This window comes from Triticum aestivum, chromosome 7D, assembly GCF_018294505.1.
Source record: "Triticum aestivum cultivar Chinese Spring chromosome 7D, IWGSC CS RefSeq v2.1, whole genome shotgun sequence".
Lineage (NCBI taxonomy): Eukaryota > Viridiplantae > Streptophyta > Magnoliopsida > Poales > Poaceae > Triticum > Triticum aestivum.
In genome coordinates, this window is record NC_057814.1 from 135,734,838 (window position 1) to 135,756,651 (window position 21,814).

Sequence of the window (21,814 nt, forward strand, 5' to 3'; positions counted from 1 at the left end):
TTTGAAAAATGCATATATTTTTCCTATGCAAATAAAATAGCAATAAAATACGAATAAAATCAAATATTTGACTTTAATATTTTTCCTCCTATATTTCATTTATTTTGGAGAAGTCATATTATCTCCTCTCTTACATTTTTATATGAAATATTTTCGGAGAGAAAAATAATAAAACAAATGATCCTAGTTTCGATATTTGATAAAATTCAAATATGAAAACCATGAAATCCCCAACTCTCTCCGAGGGTCCTTGAGTTGCTCAGAATTTCGAGGATCGCGAAACGAAATGCAAATAAAATATGATATGCATGAATGACCTACGTATAACATTTCAAATTGAAAATTTGGGATGTTACAGTCTTTCCTTCAGATCTGTAATAGAAGGTGTACCCAACAGTTTCCTTTGGGTATCCTATGAAGACACATTTCTCCGACTTGGGTTCGAGCTTATCAGGTTGAAGCTTTTTCACATAAGCATCGCAGCCCCAAACTTTAAGAAACGACAAATTTGGTTTCTTGCCAAACCATAGTTCATAAGGCGTCGTCTCAACGGATTTTGATGGTGCCCTATTTAACGTGAATGCGGTCGTCTCTAAAGCATAACCCCAAAACGATAGCGGTAAATCAGTAAGAGACATCATAGATCACACAATATCTAGTAAAGTATGATTACGACGTTCGGACACACCATTACACTGTGGTGTTTCGGGTGGCGTGAGTTGCGAAACTATTCCGCATTGTTTCAAATGTAGACCAAACTCATAACTCAAATATTCTCCTCCATGATCAGATCGCAGAAACTTTATTTTCTTGTTACGATGATTTTCAACTTCACAATGAAATTCTTTGAACTTTTCAAATGTTGCAGACTTATGTTTCATTAAGTAGATATACCCATATCTGCTTAAATCATCTGTGAAGGTGAGAAAATAACGATACCCGCCGCGAGCCTCAACATTCATTGGACCACATACATCAGTATGTATGATCTCCAACAAATCAGTTGCTCGCTCCATAGTTCTGAAGAACGGCGTTTTAGTCATCTTGCCCATGAGGCATGGTTCGCAAGTACCAAGTGATTCATAATCAAGTGATTCCAAAAGTCCATCAGTATGGAGTTTCTTCATGCGCTTTACACCAATATGACCCAAACGGCAGTGCCACAAATAAGCTGCACTATCATTATCAATTCTGCATCTTTTGGCTTCAACATTATGAATATGTGTATCACTACTATCGAGATTCATCAAAAATAGACCACTCTTCAAGGGTGCATACCATAAAAGATATTACTCATATAAATAGAACAACCATTATTCTCTGATTTAAATGAATAACCGTCTCGCATCAAACAATATCCAGATATAATGTTCATGCTCAACGCTGGCACCAAATAACAATTATTTAGGTCTAATACTAATCCCGAAGGTAGATGTAGAGGTAGCGTGCCGACGGCGATCACATCGACTTTGGAACCGTTTCCCACGCGCATCGTCACCTCGTCCTTAGCCAGTGTCCGCTTAATCCGTAGTCCCTATTTCGAGTTGCAAATATTAGCAACAGAACTAGTATCAAATACCCAGGTGCCACTGCGAGCTCTGGTAAGGTACACATCAATAACATGTATATCACATATACCTTTTTTCACCTTGCCATCCTTCTTATCTGCCAAATACTTGGGGGAGTTCCGCTTCCAGTGACCAGTCTGCTTGCAGTAGAAGCACTCAGTCTCAGGCTTAGGTCCAGACTTGGGTTTCTTCTCCTGAGCAGCAACTTGTTTGCTGTTCTTCTTGAAGTTCCCCTTCTTCTTCCCTTTGCCCTTTTTCTTGAAACTGGTGGTCTTATTGACCATCAACACTTGATGCTCCTTCTTGATTTCTACCTCCGCAGCCTTTCGCATTGCGAAGAGCTCGGGAATCGTCTTATCCATCCCTTGCATGTTATAGTTCATCACGAAGCTCTTGCAGCTTGGTGGCAATGATTGAAGAATTCTGTCAATGATGCTATCATCCGAAAGATTAACTCCCAGTTGAATCAAGTGATTGTTATACCCAGACATTCTGAGTATATGCTCACTGACATAACTATTCTCCTCCATCTTGCAGCTGTAGAACTTATTGGAGACTTCATATCTCTCAATCCGGGCATTTTCTTGAGATATTAACTTCAACTCCTGGAACATCTCATATGCTCCATGAAGTTCAAAACGTTGTTGAAGTCCCGGTTCTAAGCCGTAAAGCATGGCACACTGAACTATCGAGTAGTCATCAGCTTTGCTCTGCCAGACGTTCATAACATCTGGTGTTGCTCCTGCTGCAGGTGTGGCACCTAGCGGTGCTTCCAGGACGTAATTCTTTTGTGCAGCAATGAGGATGATCCTCAAGTTACGGACCCAGTCCGTGTAATTGCTACCATCATCTTTCAACTTTGCTTTCTGAAGGAACGCATTAAAATTCAACGGAACAACAACATGAGCCATCTATCTACAACAAACATAGACATGCAAAATACTATCAGGTACTAAGGTCATGATAAATTTAAGTTCAATTAATCATATTACTTAAGAACTCCCACTTAGATAGACATCCCTATAATCATCTAAGTGATCACGTGATCCAAATCAACTAAACCATAACCGATCATCACGTGAATTGGAGTAGTTTTCAATGGTGAACATCACTGTGTTGATCATATCTACTATATGATTCACGCTCGACCTTTCGGTCTCAGTGTTCCGAGGCCATATCTGCATATGCTAGGCTCGTCAAGTTTAACCTGAGTATTCTGCGTGTGCAAAACTGGCTTGCACCCATTGTAGATGGACGTAGAGCTTATCACACCCGATCATCACGTGGTGTCTGGGCACGACGAACTTTGGCAACGGTGCATACTCAGGGAGAACACTTTTATCTTGAAATTTAGTGAGAGATCATCTTATAATGCTACCGTCAATCAAAGCAAGATAAGATGCATAAAAGATAAACATCACATGCAATCAATATAAGTGATATGATATGGCCATCATCATCTTGTGCTTGTGATCTCCATCTCCGAAGCACCATCATGATCACCATCGTCACCGGCACGACACCTTGATCTCCATCGTAGCATCGTTGTCGTCTCGCCAACTATTGCTTCTACGACTATCGCTACCGCTTAGTGATAAAGTAAAGCAATTACAGGGCGATTGCATTGCATACAATAAAGCGACAACCATATGGCTCCTGCCAGTTGCCGATAACTCGGTTACAAAACATGATCATCTCATACAATAAATTATACCATCATGCCTTGACCATATCACATCACAACATGCCCTGCAAAAACAAGTTAGACGTCCTCTACTTTGTTGTTGCAAGTTTTACGTGGCTGCTACGGGCTGAGCAAGAACCGTTCTTACCTACGCATCAAAACCACAACGATAGTTTGTCAAGTTAGTGTTGTATTAACCTTCTCAAGGACCGGGCGTAGCCACACTCGGTTCAACTAAAGTTGGAGGAACTGACACCCGCCAGCCACCTGTGTGCAAAGCACGTCGGTAGAACCAGTCTCGCATAAGCCTACACGTAATGTCGGTCCGGTCCGCTTCATCCAACAATACCGCCGAACCAAAGTGTGACATTCTGGTAAGCAGTATGACTTGTATCGCCCACAAATCACTTGTGTTCAACTCGTGCATATAACATCAACGCATAAAGCCTGGCTCGGATGCCACTGTAAGGGAACGTAGTAATTTCAAAAAAATTCCTACGCACACGCAAGATCATGGTGATGCATAGCAATGAGAGGGGAGAGTGTGTCCACGTACCCTCGTAGACCGAAAGCGGAAGCATTAGCACAACGCGGTTGATGTAATCGTACGTCTTCACGATCTGACCGATCAAGTACCGAACGCACGACACCTCCGAGTTCAGCACACGTTCAACTCGATGACATCCCTCGAACTCCGATCCAGCCTAGCTTTGAGGGAGAGTTCCGTCAGCACGACGGTGTGGTGACGATGATGATGTTCTTCAGACGCAGGGCTTCGCCAAAGCACCGCTACGATATGACCGAGGTGGATTATGGTGGAGGGGGGCACCGCACACGGCTAAAAGATCCAAGGGATCAATTGTTGTGTCTCTAGGGGGTGCCTCCCTCCCCGTATATAAAGGAGTGGAGGAGGGGAGGGGGCCGGCCACCCTTGGCGCGCCCCATGAAGAGTCCTACTCCCACCGAGAGTAGGACTCGCCCCCTTCCATGTTGGAGTAGGACAGGAGAGGGAAGGAGAGAGGGGGAAAGGAAAGGGGGGTGGTCGCCCCCCCTCCTTGTCTAATTCGGACTTGGGGGGAGGGGCGTGCGGCTGCCCCTTGGCTGCCTCTCCATTTGGGCCCATGAGGCCCAATAACCTCCGGGGGGGTTCCGGTAACCCCCCGGTACTCCGGTATATATTCGATAACCCCCGGAACCATTACGGTGTCTGAATATAGTCGTTCAATATATCAATCTTCATGCTTCGACCATTTCGAGACTCCTCGTCATGTCCATGATCACGTCCGGGACTCCAAACTACCTTCAGTACATCAAAACGCATAAACTCATAATATAACCGTCATCGAACTTTAAGCGTGCGGACCCTACGGGTTCGAGAACTATGTAGACATGACCGAGACACATCTCCAGTCAATAACCAATAGCGGAACCTAGATGCTCATATTGGCTCCCACATATTCTACGAAGATCTTTATCGGTCAAACCGCATAACAACATACATTGTTCCCTTTGTCATCGGTATGTTACTTGCCCGAGAACCGATCGTCGGTATCTCAATACCTAGTTCAATCTCGTTATCGGCAAGTCTCTTTACTCATTCTGTAATACATCATCCCGCAACTAACTCATTATTTGCAATGCTTGCAAGGCTTAAGTGATGTGCATTACCGAGTGGGCCCAGGGATACCTCTCCGATAATCGGAGTGACACATCCTAATCTCGAAATACGCCAACCCAACAAGTACCTTCGGAGACACCTGTAGAGCACCTTTATAATCACCCAGTTACGTTGTGACGTTTGGTAGCACACAAAGTGTTCCTCCGGTAAACGGGAGTTGCATAATCTCATAGTCATAGGAACATGTATAAGTCATGAAGAAAGCAATAGCAACATACTAAACGATCAAGTGCTAAGCTAACGGAATGGGTCAAGTCAATCACATCATTCTCCTAATGATGTGATCTCGTTAATCAAATGACAACTCTTTGTCTATGGCTAGGAAACATAACCATCTTTGATTAACGAGCTAGTCAAGTAGAGGCATACTAGTGACACTCTGTTTGTCTATGTATTCACACATGTATCAAGTTTCCAGTTAATACAATTCTAGCATGAATAATAAACATTTATCATGATATAAGGAAATAAATAATAACTTTATTATTGCCTCTAGGGCATATTTCCTTCAGTCTCCCACTTGCACTAGAGTCAATAATCTAGATTACACAGTAATGATTAAACGTTGTGTGGCAAATTTGAAGCATGAGGTGTTTCTTTGATTGCCTTCCTTATGAGTGGCGGTCGGGGACGAGCGATGGTCTTTTCCTACCAATCTATCCCCCTAGGAGCATGCGCGTAGTGCTTGGTGTCGATGACTTGTAGATTTTTGCAATAAGTATGTGAGTTCATTATGACTAATGTTGAGTCCATGGATTATACGCACTCTCACCCTTCCATCATTACTAGCCTCTTCGGTACCGTGCATTGCCCTTTCTCACCTCGAGAGTTGGTGCAAACTTCGCCGGTGCGTCCAAACCCCGTGATACGATACGCTCTATCACACATAAGCCTCCTTATATCTTCCTCAAAACAGCCACCATACCTACCTATTATGGCATTTCCATAGCCATTCTGAGACATATTGCCATGCAACTTTCCACCGTTCCGTTTATTATGACACGCTTCATCATTGTCATATTGCCTTGCATGATCATGTAGTTGACATCGTATTTGTGGCAAAGCCACCATGCATATTTTCATACATGTCACTCTTGATTCATTGCCCATCCCGGTACACCGCCGGACGCACTCATATAGAGTCATATTTTGTTCTAGTATCGAGTTGTAATCATTGAGTTGTAAATAAATAGAAGTGTGATCTTCATCATTAATAGAGCATTGTCCCAAAAAAGAAAAAAAGAGAAAGGCCAAATAAAAAATATAAAGAAGGGACAATGCTACTATCCTTTTTCCACACTTGTGCTTCAAAGTAGCACCATGATCTTTATGATAGAGAGTCTCTTATTATGTCACTTTCATATACTAGTGGGAATTTTTCATTATATAACTTGGCTTGTATATTCCAACAATGGGCTTCCTCAAATTCCCTAGGTCTTCGTGGGCAAGCAAGTTGGATGCACACCCACTTAGTTTCTTTTGTTGAGCTTTCATACATTTATAGCTCTAGTGCATCCGTTGCTTGGCAATCCCTACTCCTCGCATTGGCATCAATTGATGGGCATCTCCATAGCCCGTTGATTAGCCGCGTCAATGTGAGACTGTCTCCTTTTTTGTCTTCTCCACACAACCCCCATCATTATATTCTATTCCACCCATAGTGCTATGTTCATGGCTCACGCTCATGTATTGCGTGAAAGTTGAAAAAGTTTGAGAATACTAAAGTATGAAACAATTGCTTGGCTTGTCATCGGGGTTGTGCATGATGAGAGCATTTTTGTGTGACGAAAATGAAGCATGGCCAAACTATATGATTTTGTAGGGATGAGCTTTCTTTGGCTATGTTATTTTGATAAGACATAATTGCTTGCTTGGTATGCTTGAAGTATTACTATTTTTATGTCAATATTAAACTTTTGTCTTGAATCTTATGGATCTGAATATTGTTGCCACAATAAAGAAGATTACATTGAAAATTACGTTAGGTAGCATTCCACATAAAAAATTCTGTTTTTATCATTTACCTACTCGAGGACGAGAATGAATTAAGCTTGGGGATGCTTGATACGTCTCCAACGTATCTATAATTTTTGATTGTTCCATGCTATTATATTATCCATCTAGGATGTTTTATATGCATTTATATGCTGTTTTATATGATTTTTGGGACTAACCTATTAACCTAGAGCCCAGTGCCAGTTTCTGTTTTTTCCTTGTTTTTGAGTATCGCAGAAAAGGAAAACCAAACGGAGTCCAATTGACCTGAAATTTCACGAAGATTATTTTTGGACCAGAAGAAGCCCACGAAACATCGGAGATAGGCCAGAAGAGTCTCGAGGCACCCACGAGGGTGGGGGACGCGCCCTACCCCCTGGGCGCGCACCCTACCTCGTGGCCGTCTCGGAGACCCCCCTGACTTGTTCCTCACGCCAACACCTCTTATACATACCCAAACTTCCAGAACATAACCTAGATCGGGAGTTCCGCTGCTGCAGGCCTCTGTAGCCACCGAAAACCAATCTAGACCCATTCCGGCACCCTGCCGGAGGGGGGGGGGATCACTCACCGGTGTCCATCTTCATCGTCCCGACGCTCTCCATCACGAGGAGGGAGTAGTTCACCCTCGGGGCTGAGGGTATGTACCAGTAGCTATGTGTTTGATCTCTCTCTCTCTCTCTCTCGTGTTCTTGAGGTGGTACGATCTTGATGTATCGCGAGCTTTGCTATTATAGTTGGATCTTATGATGTTTCTCCCCCTCTACTCTCTTGTAATGGATTGAGTTTTCCCTTTGAATTTATCTTATCGGATTGAGTCTTTAAGGATTTGAGAACACTTGATGTATGTCTTTCATGTGCTTATCTGTCTTGACAATGGGATATCACGTGATCTACTTGATGTATGTTTTGGTGATCAACTTGCGGGTTCAGTGACCTTGTGAACTTATGCATAGGGGTTGGAACACGTTTTCGTCTTGACTCTCCGATAGAAACTTTGGGGCACTCTTGGAAGTACTTTGTGTTGGTTGAAGAGATGAATCTGAGATTGTGTGATGCATATCGTATAATCATACCCACGGATACTTGAGGTGACATTGGAGTATCTAGGTGACATTAGGGTTTTGGTTGATTTGTGTCTTAAGGTGTTATTCTAGTACGAACTCTAGGATAGATCGAACGGAAAGAATAGCTTCGTGTTATTTTACTACGGACTCTTGAATAGATCGATCAGAAAGAATAACTTTGAGGTGGTTTCGTACCCTACCATAATCTCTTCATTTGTTCTGCGCTATTAGTGACTTTGGAGTGACTCTTTGTTGCATGTTGAGGGATAGTTATATGATCCAATTATGTTATTATTGTTGAGAGAACTTGCACTAGTGAAAGTATGAACCCTAGGCCTTGTTTCAACGCATTGCAATACCGTTTGTGCTCACTTTTATCATTAGTTACCTTGCTGTTTTTATATTTCCAGATTACAAAAACCTATATCTACCATCCATATTGCACTTGTATCACCATCTCTTCGCCGAACTAGTGCACCTATACAATTTACCATTGTATTGGGTGTGTTGGGGACACAAGAGACTCTTTGTTATTTGGTTGCAGGGTTGTTTGAGAGAGACCATCTTCATCCTACGCCTCCCACGGATTGATAAACCTTAGGTCATCCACTTGTGGGAAATTTGCTAATGTCCTACAAACCTCTGCACTTGGAGGCACAACAACGTCTACAAGAAGAAGGTTGTGTAGTAGAAATCACCCCTGATGCTGGATGGTTCGGCCAGAGCTTGGTTGAATCAGTTGGCTCCCGGAAGTATCTTCAGTTGGGAAGAATTGGCCCGAGTGTTTGTCAGGACATTTGAAGGCACTTGCAAACAGCCTGCAGGGCTGACTGAATTACAACATTGTGTTCAGAAACCGAATGAAACTTTGAGGGATTACATCTAGAGGTGGACCACACTTCATCACACAATGGAAAATGTGTCGCAACACCAAGCAGTTTGCGCCTTCAAGGAGGGCGTTCGCAGTACAAAAAAAATACACTTCCGTGATGATACGTGTTTGTCACAGTAGGTCGCGTTTTCTGTCATGCATGTACATCCATGACAAATTTATGACAGAATCAAGATAGTCATACCTGTGCTGTCGTAGAAGTGTTCCATGACATTGCCAAAATTATCATCACGGAAGTGTCCACTTCCATGACGATAAATCGCGCTTCACAGAAGTGCTTTCGTCAAGGGTGACCGACACGTGGCATCCACCGTAACGGAACGCCGTTAAGCTATCGGGTCGGATTTTGGATCTGATAACCCGTTAACAGCCACGACCAATGCTGATTTTCCACGTGTAAAATTCTCATTGGCTGACGGATCCACGCGTCAGCTCCGCGTTGGCACATGTGTCACCAATCCAACGGTCGAGATGGGCCTATGATATGTTGACACGTGGACCGGCCCAAAAGTGGCCACAAAGTTTAAATGGGCCGGCCCAACCGAAGGCCCATAAGATTTAGCGGACCATAATGGGCCGGCCCAGCTAAAGGCCCACAAAATTTAGCGGACCATAATGGGTCGGCCCAGCTAAAGGCCCACACAATTTTGCAGACCATAATGGGCCGGCCCAGCTAAAGGCCCACAAGATTTTGCGGACCACAATGGGCCGGCCCAGCTAAAGGCCCACAAGATTCTGCAGACCATAATGGGCCGGCCCAGCTAAAGGCCCAACATTCTCTGTCAAATTGGCCCGTCAACGGCCTGTCCTAAACTTGTCATCAACGCGGCCCATGGTCACTTCTAGCCCGTTAACAGTCCGCTAAGTAAATGGGCCGAATTATGGCCCGGTGTATTTCCGGCCTGTTAAAGGTCCAGCTTCATTTGGGCCCATTTATAGGCCATCAAAACTTTCGGCCCATAAACGACCGTGAAGGATTTGGGTCATATTCGGCCATGTCTGACATTCGGCCTGTTAGAGGCCCACTATAGCTTTGGGCCACTTTCGGCTGTTGTCATTTTCGGCCTGTTAACGCCGTACGTAAACCATGGGCCATATGTGGCCCAACGTCATATCGGGCCTATTAACGGCCCATATAAAAATGACGATAATCTAGCCCGACCGAAGTTCCGGCCTGTTAAAGGACCGTGTATTAGGTCGGCGCATTTACGGCCCGTCCGAATTTCGGCCTGTCAAAGATCCGCATCGTAAATGGGCCCAATCTCACTTTCGGTCTATTAAAGGCCCATGTTTTTTATGGGCTCGAGATATTTACACCTGTAAACGGCCTATTTTTACTGAGGGCCCAAATTATGCTTAGGCCTGTTAAAGGCCCACTATGGGCACAGGCCTACCAGGAAAATATGAAAGCTTATGCTGATTTAGGCCCAGATATTTTTAGTGGGCTACATGCAAATTTCGGCCCGTAATCGTTTTTAGCCCAATTGGAATGGGCGCGACGAATGTTGGCATGTTGGGCTCCTACGAAGCTTTCGGCCGAATACATTACTAAGATAAACCTAGACTATACAAAAATAGCGTCGTAATTACTGCAGCCTGAGGCAGCATCATAAATGTTGTATGACAACAAAATAAATTCCAACCATACAACAAAAGGCCTGTTGGCATAAAGTTTACAGTCCTTCCAGATAAAAGCACCATCAGATGTATAGAAGCATAGATCATTTGACCTGAGTGCTAATGTTCCAGGCTGTAGAATCTGATGGAGCAGCACGATCTCCACCTTTTTCCACCATTGCTGTTGAACAACGAAGCGAATGTCTGATAGTCTGGTTTCAAAACCATTCATATCTTGACGACATTTCTCAACCACTATTCTTGTTTCCGAAACAACGTCCATTAGGGATTGGACTTGTGTCTAGAGCGCAGATATACCACTCTGTCTAGCAGGAAGATTATGTTCAGTAGGCGATTTGGACGAGGTTACCTTGACAACCAACCCAGAATTACGCAGGAAGGTGCTTTTTGCACTGTTAGTGGAGAGATACTGACGCACTGCAGCAAGAGGTGACATTGTGCCTGTAGTAGCCTCGTCACCTTCAGGTGGTTGTGGCTGTTCAATCATTTGTTCCATAGCTTCCTGAAAGTTTGAACTTGTAGATTAGTGTACCAGATAAGTTACTAATGGGACAAAAACAAACAAAGTAGGTTAAACGTTTATACATAACTTATTTTGGTGAACTACTGTAATACATTAGCATGTATTGTAGTGCCAACTACATAATAAAATCACTTTCGGAACATATGTCCATGTAGCATGCCTACTGTATTGTCTATTTCCTCACATTCATTGACATCTAAGGATAAAGAGACATGGTTTAAGGTAGGATGAACATAGTATGACATCATTTATATCTTGGGCAAACAGATATAAAACAAACAGGCTATTTTATCATTGTGTGCGCACGTGAACATAACAACTAGATTACAGATCAAGACCAAAAGAATATCCTTCATCTCTTTTAAATCATGTAAGGTGAAATGATACGTTAAGACAACTGTGAATAAAAGTGAACAGAGTAACTGACATTGGCTGCAAACCAAGTAGTTAAATGAACACATCACAGTACCAATCAGTTCAAGGCAGGAGGAGTAAGGACTTACAACAGCGGCTTGAACTGGTGTGCTCATGCCCTTCATCTTGCTGGTGTAGCAATCCTTGAAGATTTGCACTGCATTCGGTTTAGGTTCTTTTTGGTCCGCACGGGCTTTCTTCTGTATTTGGAACAAGTCAATATAGATACGATAATATGGCACAAAAAAAAAGAAGGAAGTAGCAGCTATTTACAAGAGCCTCGCAGTGTGCAATATAGCTACGAGATCCTGTTGTCTGTTGGAATTTCACTTTAGAACGGTTGGTTTTGTTCTTCAAACAGTTAGCCTAGAAGAAGATACACTTGTAAGGCACATACATAAATACAAGTTCAATATGTGGTCTGATCAAATACATATAGCCCACCCGATACTTTGGATCAGACCAGTGTTTAACGAGGGTTGTCCAGTCTTCATCTGTAATATATTCCACTGGATATGTTTGGGCGATTTCATTGTTAGCCTTGCCTTCAAAGTGATATTTTGTAAGGTGGTACCGATACTGTCGCAGAGCAGACTGAAAAACATGAGTGCATGCTTGTTTAGTTGCATCATCTTTCGGATCCAACTTGAACCTCATCTGTTGAAAAAAGAATGTGAGTCTTATTAGGAGGAAGCTAGAAAGTATGGGACAGAGCAAGACAATATTACTAATTGCGATGAATAACATTACTTACGGATAAATGGTCAAGGAAGGTGTTAAACTGGGTATTGTCTTTCTCATTCCTGTACTGGATCCACGTTGGGAGGATATGTGCATGACACCTAACGGCAACGGCTGCCTCTGATACTAACTTGGCTGACTTTGTAGCATCACGTGGCCTTTTTAAACCTGCCTCAAAATGGATCTCCATTCTTCCTCCTTTAGATTTTGTTAATCTGTCAAGCATTATCCCTGATGTCTGTTTTCGCTTGCGCCGTGGTGCTAGTTCAACAACGAATATGGAAAGTGTTAGTGTACATCAAACTGTGAGAGTACATATAAAGGAGCATGCAACTGCAACTTGACTCGGTCAGGTACCGTCTTGGTGTTGATGCGCATGAGGTTCATCTGATCTTGCCAAGTCCTGTTGTGTCAGCAGTGCTTTGGAAGTAGTGTTAGGTGTGAAGGCAGCTTGGGAACTGGCCAGTTCCGGAGCAAACGAACGAGTAACTGGTTGAGATGCTGGTACAGTTGAAGCGGATGCTGCAGCTGGTGGAGCAGGTGATACTGTGTTTGTAGATTTAGCCGATGGACTTGGACCTTCTACTGCACTATAAGTACCAGCAGAATCTCGACGGCAGAACCTTTTCCGTTTCACCCAACGAGTAACAGCACTCCCTACTATATTATTTTCCTTGCTCTTTTTTGACTTTGCCATGTCAAGTTGTACCCACAACACAAAAGAATAAAATCACTCTTCAGAACTCATTGATGCATGATACAGACAAGCAATACTTTGATGTAAGACAACCGTATGAGGATGGAATATGTAAGAAAAACAGGACGGCATGACATATTCACAGCTACGATGTGCAAACTAAGCAGAAGGATTTTCAAGAAAATAGAAGTAATGCAAGCTATACACCATATGAAAGATGCAACCAATATTACTCTACCAAGTTAAAAGTGTCTTGTCATAAGTGGCAATTCGAAAAATTAGAAGCAATACAACGTAGAAATCAATGCAAGATGCAACCACTATCAAACTGCCATGTTAAAAGCGTCCAATCATGAGTGACTGATGCGGGATACACAACAGCAGTACTTTGATGTAAGAACATGGTATGATAGATAGATGCAGTGTATTCTAGACACAGAAAGCCATGTCATGTGCACATGTATAAAGTATGAACTCAGCACGTGCAACTTAATCAAAATAGAAGAAATACAGGCTAGACAACATATGCAACATGAAACCAATTATCACACTGTCAACTTAGAGCAAGCACCTGCGATGGTGGAGTATGGGAGATGAACTCATCATGTAGACTTGGGACTTCAACTTCATTAGCAGTAGCAGTGGCAAATCTAGAGAGTCTCTGTTTGCGTCGGTCCGGAGGACCACCAACATCCCCTAACTTACTCTTTTCCTTCCTATTTTCTATATTGCCTTATGAAGTCAAAACCACAAGAAGATGAATAAAATTAGCTCTGCATAACTGGTTGATGCATGATACAGACGAACACTACTTTGATGTAAGGCAAGCGCAGGATAGGAGGATGGAATATATACAAAAAAGACAGCGTTTCATATCCACACGTACGATAGGAGGATGGAATATGTATGAAAAAACAGTAAGCAGAAGGCATTTCAACAAAATTAGAAGAAATGAAAGCTAGGCACCATATGAAAATGCAACCAATATCACTCTATCAGGTAAAAAGTGTCTCGTCGTAAGTGCCATTTCAAGAAATTAGAAGCAGTACAAGCTAGAAGACAATACAAGATGCAACCTACATCACAGTCCCAAGTTAAATGTGTCTTATGGGTAAGTGATCGTTGCAGGTATAAGTTGTAAGCTACGCAGATGCAATTCAACATAATCAGAAGCAATACAAACTAGACATCATATGGAAAACGCAACCACGTATAACAGTTCCAAGTAAGAGCAAGCACCTGTGATGGTGGAGTAGGGGAGATGTGCTCATCATGTACACGTATGTTCTAGAAACAGGAACACGTGTCATATTCACAGGCATTATGTGTAAAGTAAGCAGATGCAATTCAAGTTAGAAGCAATACAAGCTAGGCATCATACGCAACATGCAACCACATATAATAGTGTCAAGTTAGAGCAAGCACCTGTGATGGTGGAGTAGGGGAGATGTGCTCATCATCTACATAGCTACGTTGACTGTCCAGCCTTGTGTTGTCTTGCGAATCTTGTTGGGAGGATGGCGGAGTAGAATCTGTAGAGACCCCCTGTTTGAGTTGCTCCGAAGGACCACCATCATCCACTGCTGGACTAATTTCCTGCAACTGTAATGATTTTGCATTATGAAGTCAAACCGATAAGAAAAAGGAATAAAATTCGCTCTTCAGAACTCATTCATGCATGATACTGACGAACACTACTCGGATGAAAGGCAAACACATGATGCGAGGATGGAATATGTATGAAAAACAGGATGGTGTGACATATTCACACCTATGATGTGGTAACTAAGCAGAAGGCATTTCAACAAATTAGAAGCACTGCAAGCTAGACACCATATGAAAGATGCAACCAATATCACTTTGCCAAGTTCAAAATGTATGGCGTTTCAACAAATTAGAAGCAGTACATGCTAGAAATCATATGCAAGACACAACCAATATCACAGTGGCGACTTAAAGGTGCCTTATCATAAGTGACTGATGCGGGATATGCAAGAATAGTAGTCTGATGTAGAAACAGGAACACATGTCATATTCACAGGCATTATGTGTAAAGTAAGCAGATGCAATTCAACAAAGTTGGAAGCAATACAAGCTAGACATCATACGCATGCAACCACATATAATAGTGCCAAGTTAGAGCAAGCACCTGTGATGGTGGAGTAGGGGAGATGTGCTCATCATCTACACAGCTACGTTGAGTGTCTAGCCTTGCGTTGTCTTGCGAATCTTGTTGGGAGGATGGCGGAGTAGAATCTGTAGAGAACCTCCGTTTCAGTTGCTCGGAAGGACCACCATCATCCAATGCCTTGCCGATTTCCTTCAGCTTTATTGATTTTGCATTGTGAGCTCATACCGACAAGAAAAAGGAATATCATTCGCTCTTCAGAACTCATTCATTCATGATACTGACGAACACTACTCTGATGAAAGGCAAAGTCATGATACGAGGATGGAATATGTATGAAAAAATGGACGGCTTGACATATTCACACCTATGATGTGGTAACTAAGCAGAAGGCACTTCAACAAATTAGAAACACTGCAAGACACCATATGGAAGGTGCAATCAATATCACTCTGCCAAGTTAAAACTGTCTCGTCATAGGTGGCGTTCATCAAACTAGAAGCAATACATGCTAGAAATCATATTCAAGACGCAAACCAATATCACACTGCCAACTTAAAGGTGTCCCATCATAAGTGACTGATGCAGGATACACAAGAAGAGTAGTTTCATGTAAGAACATGGTGTGATAGACAGATATAGTATGTACCAAAAACAGGAAAGCGTGTCATATTCACATGTATCATGTGTAAGCTAAGCTGATGCAGTTTACACTAATTAGGAGCAATACGAGCTAGACACCATATGCAACATGCAACCAGATATCACACTGCCAAGTTAGAACAAGCACCTTGGATGGTGGAGTAGGGGAGCGGAGACTTGGACCTTGTAATGCACTATCAGTACAAGGAGAATCGGTACAGATGCTCCGTTTACGTTGCTGCAGAGGACCACCATCATCGCCTTCCTTACTCTTTTCCTTCCTCTTTCTTGATTTTGCCTTGTCAAGTCAAACCCACAAGAAAAAGGAATAAAAAGAACTCATTGATGCATGATACTGACGAACACTACTTTCATGTAAGGCAGCCGCATGATAGGAGGATGGAATATGTATGAAAAACAGGACGGCGTGACATATTGACATGTATGATGTATAAAGTGTAAACTAAGCACAAGGTGCTTGAACTTGTTAGAATCGATGCAAGCTAGAAACCATATGAAAGATGAAACCAATATCACTCTGCCAAATTAAAAGGGTGCCCTAACAAATGTATTTGACCAAATTAGAAGCAATACATGGCAACAGGCTAGAAATAATATGCAATATGCAACGAATAAAGGTGACTCATCGGAAGTGATTGATGCAGGATACAGAAGAGAGGTAGTTTCATGTAAGAACAAGGTTAACACATAGATGTAGTGTGTACCAAAAATAGGAAGGCATGTCATATTCACAGGTATAGTATGTAAACTAAGCAGATGCAATTTACCCTAATTAGAAGCATTACAAGCTAGACACCGTATGCAACATGCAACCACATATCACACTGCGAAGTTAGAGCAAGCACCTGTGATGGTGGTGTAGGGGAAGTGCGGTCTTCAGGTACAGAGCTACGTTCAATATCTTCATTTAGGCTTGCTGTTTCTTGAGAATCATGTGGAGAGGATGAAATTGCATTCTTTATAAGAGTATTGCGTCTCATATTAACCCACGCGCGTGACTGTCTCATCATAAGCGATAGACGCAGGATACACAAGAACAGTAGTTTGATGTAAGAACATGGTGTGATAGGCAGATGTAGTATGTACCAAAAACAGGAAGGCGTGTCATATTCACATGTATAATGTGTAAGCTAAGGAGATGCAATTTAACAAATTAGGAGCATTGATGAGGGATACACAAGAAAAGTAGTTTGATGTAAGAACATGGTTAATAGAAAGACGTAGTATGTACCAAAAATAGGAAGGCATGTCATATTCACAGGTATAATGTGTTAACTAAGCAGATGCAATTTACCCTAATTAGAAGCATTACAAGGTAGACACCATATGCAACATGCAACCACATATCACACTGCCAAGTAAGAGCAAGCACCTACGATGGTGGTGTGGGGGAATTGCGGTGATCAACTAGAGAGCTACGTTGACTATCTTCATTTAGCCTTGCTGTTTCTTGCAAATCATGTGGGGAGGATGACACTGCACTCTTTAAACGAGTAGGGCGTCTCACAGTAACCCACTCGGGTGACTGTCTCATCATAAGTGATTGACGAGGGATACAAAAGAGCATTAGTTTGATGTATGAACATGGTTAATAGACATATGTAGTATGTATCAAAAACAGGAAGGCATGTCATTATCAAAGGTATAATGTGTAAAGTAAGAAGATGCAATTTAACCAAATTGGAAGCAATACAAGCTAGACACCATATGCAACATGCAACCACATTTGACAGCGCGAAGTTAAAGCAAGCACCTGGGATGGTTGTGTGTGGCAATTGAGATCATCAACTGCACAGCTACGTTTACTGTCTCCAACTGCTGACACTGCACCCATTAGAGCACTGAAACACTTAGTGCTTATCTTCGAATTACACTAGAGCGACTTCTGTCTTTTCTTTTCTGCATTCATCAACATTGCGTCAGAGTCTGAAATACCCATGCATAAAAAAACAATAGTGTGAGTATGGGTGAAGTGTGTGCACAATTAGTACAGTGTAAAGGTAGCAGATAGTAGGTCGGTGAGAAATAAATGACAGGAGACATATGATAGCTCTACAACATGCATGGCACACTAAATTACTACAGGATTCTATGAAAATAACAGTTGACTGAAAGCAAATAGGTCAGTCCATTTTTCTGCACCGTCCGATGTACAAAGAACGGGCAGATCGCCTTCATCTACCTCCAGCCGGTCAGTGTTGACGATCTTCCTCGAAATGTCAGCGACCACCGGCCCAGTATTCCTCCCCTTCCTGCGCCCTCCCCTCGACCTCACCGCACCGCCGTGCTTGGCACCGCCCCCCGGCCAACCATTCAAGCCCCGCCGACCTCCAGATCGGGCGCAAGCAGCTCCTGTGCCCCACACCCCTATGATAGACACCGATGCGCTGCTTCCCCGGGGAACAGGCGGACTAGGTGCTCCGCGCGCCTAAGCGGGTGCTGCTTCTTTTAATTGCGGTTCGACTTACCCTGAATTGAAATCCAGGCGGGCTACTGACCTCTAGCAAAGGTGAAATAGTAAAAGGGAGGAAACCTTGTGCATTTAGTATCACGAAGAAGATGCAGTAAGAAGCGCTCAACTAGTTTCTTTCGTGGGATGAATACGGTGTGAGCGGAGACGTAAGATTTGCACGAATAAGGGAAGAGGAGTACCTCTTTCTGCTGGCAGTGTTGTGTCCTCCTTCTGTTTTTTCGACAATCTTCTTGTTGTTCGCCGGAAACCAGAAGTCGTGGAGGATGGTGCAGCCTTGGACGAACCCATGCCAAGTTGTTGAGTGTGGTGCGGTGGCCGTCTGTCAGCGGCGGGGAAGCAGATCCGAGGCGGCAAACGACGGCGTAGCGGGAACAGCTCCGGTGCGGTGGACGGTTGCGACAGTGGAGCCGCAGCAGTGAGGCGCATGACGGCGTGGTCGGAGTGGTTCTGGTACGGCGCACGTCGGCGTCGGCGTCGTGGAGGCAGCTCTGCCTCGGCTTCAGCTGCTAAGTCCTTGAGGGCGTTGCGGTTGCGGTTGCGTTGGACAACGACGTCGGGGTACCGGCTCCGGCGTGATGGAGGAGGGCGGCGGTGGATTGGCCGCTATGGGGTGGAGGACGGAGGAGGCTGGGGTTTCGCGGCTGGTGGAGAGGGCGTTTTCGCGCCCACGGAGTATGAATGGGGAAACGGAGGGAGGCGGGGAACTAAGGGGGAACAATGTTTCGGTTTGAGACGCGCTTGTTTGAAATTTGGGGAAAGTTACAAACTTTGCCCCCATCTAAAATTTTGGACATATTGCGGGTTGGGGTAGGACAGTCATGTCAGGTGTCCCAAATGTGGGCGGGATAGACTTCGGCCGAGCGCATGGGTAGGCGCCCACGGCGTATGAATGCTTCTCGGAGGCGGTTGAGACTGGCGTCTTGGTGAAGTTACAAACCTACCCCGGTTTAGACCTTTGTACATCGGGCCGATAGGCTACACGGGCCAGAGTCAGGACAGTAATTTCCTACCACCAAAACATTAGTCTCGCGCGGTGTCGGGTGACCAGAGGCCTATTTGGCGCATCGTTCAATATTTTGGAGCAGAAGCATTAACGTTTTCGGTTCTCTTGAATTGAACTTTCAGGATTTGTCAAACTTCACAAATCTTTACTCTTGAAAATCCTAAAGCTACGATTATTTTGGAATGGAGGGGGTACATTTGAATATACATTGTACACGAGTATATATTAAAAAATATGCAACTTACCTCAGTTCATGCATGGTTCCAGATATAATCTCCTTGGTTGCAAAAAAAGTTAGATATGCGTATGAATATATATAGCATGTTCAAACTCACAACAAAGATTGATGCCCCCTTTTACATCTGATTTACAAATGCCATTATCTTGGGTTCAAATAGATGAATGCACTTCCTATGAATTCGAATCTTCGAAACCCCCTTTATGTTGAATTCGACATGTATTCTATTTCGTAGCTAGCAATTTGGAATGTATCCATGCAAGTGACAAATGTATAAAGTGCTTCACACTAACACATGGAGTGCACTAATTAATGTTTATATAAGAATTGCAAAAGCATCCATTGCCTGTATTTGAAACCGCTCTCACTCTATGGATCGATAATATGAAATGAACACATGCACATGCTAGAATTCAATAGAGTATGGGTGTCTGATAGACCGATTTTCATCCATACGCAATTTGCAAAATTCATGATCTCATCCAAAAATAATAATGTCATTTATATTTTAATTTAATGCGTAGAACCGCCTTTTACACCTAGATGCACTATGCCTTGCCCCGTTCTCACAAACGCGTTATATATCTCTCTATCTAACGCATAAGTGCACACACTTTATATGCATCGGCATTTCTCTTTCACACATGCTCACAATCTCTCTCAGGGTGTCGGGGTGTCTCACGCACATGCTCTCTCTGTTTCTCTCTCTCTCTCTCTTTCTGACTACTATGTACCACTCTTTTCACTAATCTCAGTTGGAAAACACTATTTCTCTCACATGCATATATACACATGCACGGTCTCTACTAGCCCTCTATATGCACATATATGTGCCTACGTGTCTCCCGCACGCACATTATCTTTAGGCCTCTCTCGCACACATTGCCCCCCCCGACACACCTCTCTCTTAGTAGTTGGCAGATATGATTTCATCATATCATTCGGTAGGATACCCCTGACTGTTAGGCTGGATGGTAATACGAGGCAAAGTTTTACCCTAGTTCGGATCGGACCCTTGCAGTTGAAGAAAGAGCCTACTCCTGGTACTGTATATTAGTGATAGGGGTGTGTACAAAGTACACGTGAGTACCAGGCATTGTGCGTGTGTGTATACTATCGACGAACTAGCCCCCAAGCTTGTATAACATACTAAGGGCCTAGGGTTACAAATCATATATATTCGGCTTATCACCAGTGGGGATAGAGTCCTCCGCGACTCTGGTAGCTTCGTGTTGTACGCCGAGTCCTCCACATGGGTCTTCGTATAACACGTCTCGGTCCAACCTATATGTGGCGCAGGATGGAACCGACCCATGAGTCTTCGTGTTGACCCACCACAACTAGAAATGATGTGCCCACCACACCACACACGCAATCGGCCACTAAGAAAATAAGCATATACAATAGTACAACGGTATCTAGCTCACGATACGTCTCCATATTTTGTTGATGACACTGACGGACTTTGCATTTGATGCGTGCTCCGTATTTTGTTGACGACACTTACGGTCATTGTATTTGAAGCGAAAGCACGATATGGTCACTGGACTTCAGAATAAGCTCATCACGGTCACCACATACATTTTGTCGTGCTAACCAACATGTGGTTGGATGGTTAGAGGACAGTGGTTTCTCGAGCCCACCAAGGTTAAAGTCCCGGTGCTCGCATTTATCTTGTGTTAATTTCAGTATTTTCCGGCGATGTACGTTCAGTGGGAGGAGACGTTCCACTCGACTACGAGGCACCAATGGTGACTTCATAAAATCTCAAGATCATATATGCTGTCCCACTCTCTCGAAGGTGCTCATAGGGGTAGGGCTCGCGTGTGTGTGCTTATAGCGGTGAGTGCTTGCGCGTATATATGAGCCCTTGCGTCTGTACCGTGTTAAACAAATACTCCCTCCGTCCCGTAATATAAGAACGTTTTTGACACTAGTGTAGTGTTAAAAACGTTCTTATATTTTGGGACAGAGGGAGTACATATCATGATTATATGGTCACTGGCTCATCCGTACAACTCCGTATTTTGTTGATGACACAATCAATTGACCAGTTAAACGTTCAACGCGGCGCAACTAGTGTTGCACCATCGGGGCGCGTAACCGTGGGGCCCACCTGTCAGCCCGTATATGAAAGAAAGAAATGGTAGTTTGAGTCTGTACTATGTTAATAAAATAGGAGTACATTTTAGGGTGATCATACGGTCACTAGCTCACCATACAGCTCCGTAATTTGTTGATAACACAATCATTTGACCAGTCAAACGGTCCACATTCAGCAGCGTACATTACCATAGGGCCCACCCATCAGCGCGTATATGAAGGACAGAAATGGTAATAAATTAGTGGTCGGTGGGTATTCGAAGTCGTGAGACCTCTGGTTGGCAGTCACCGGCGGTTGGGGGACGTTCA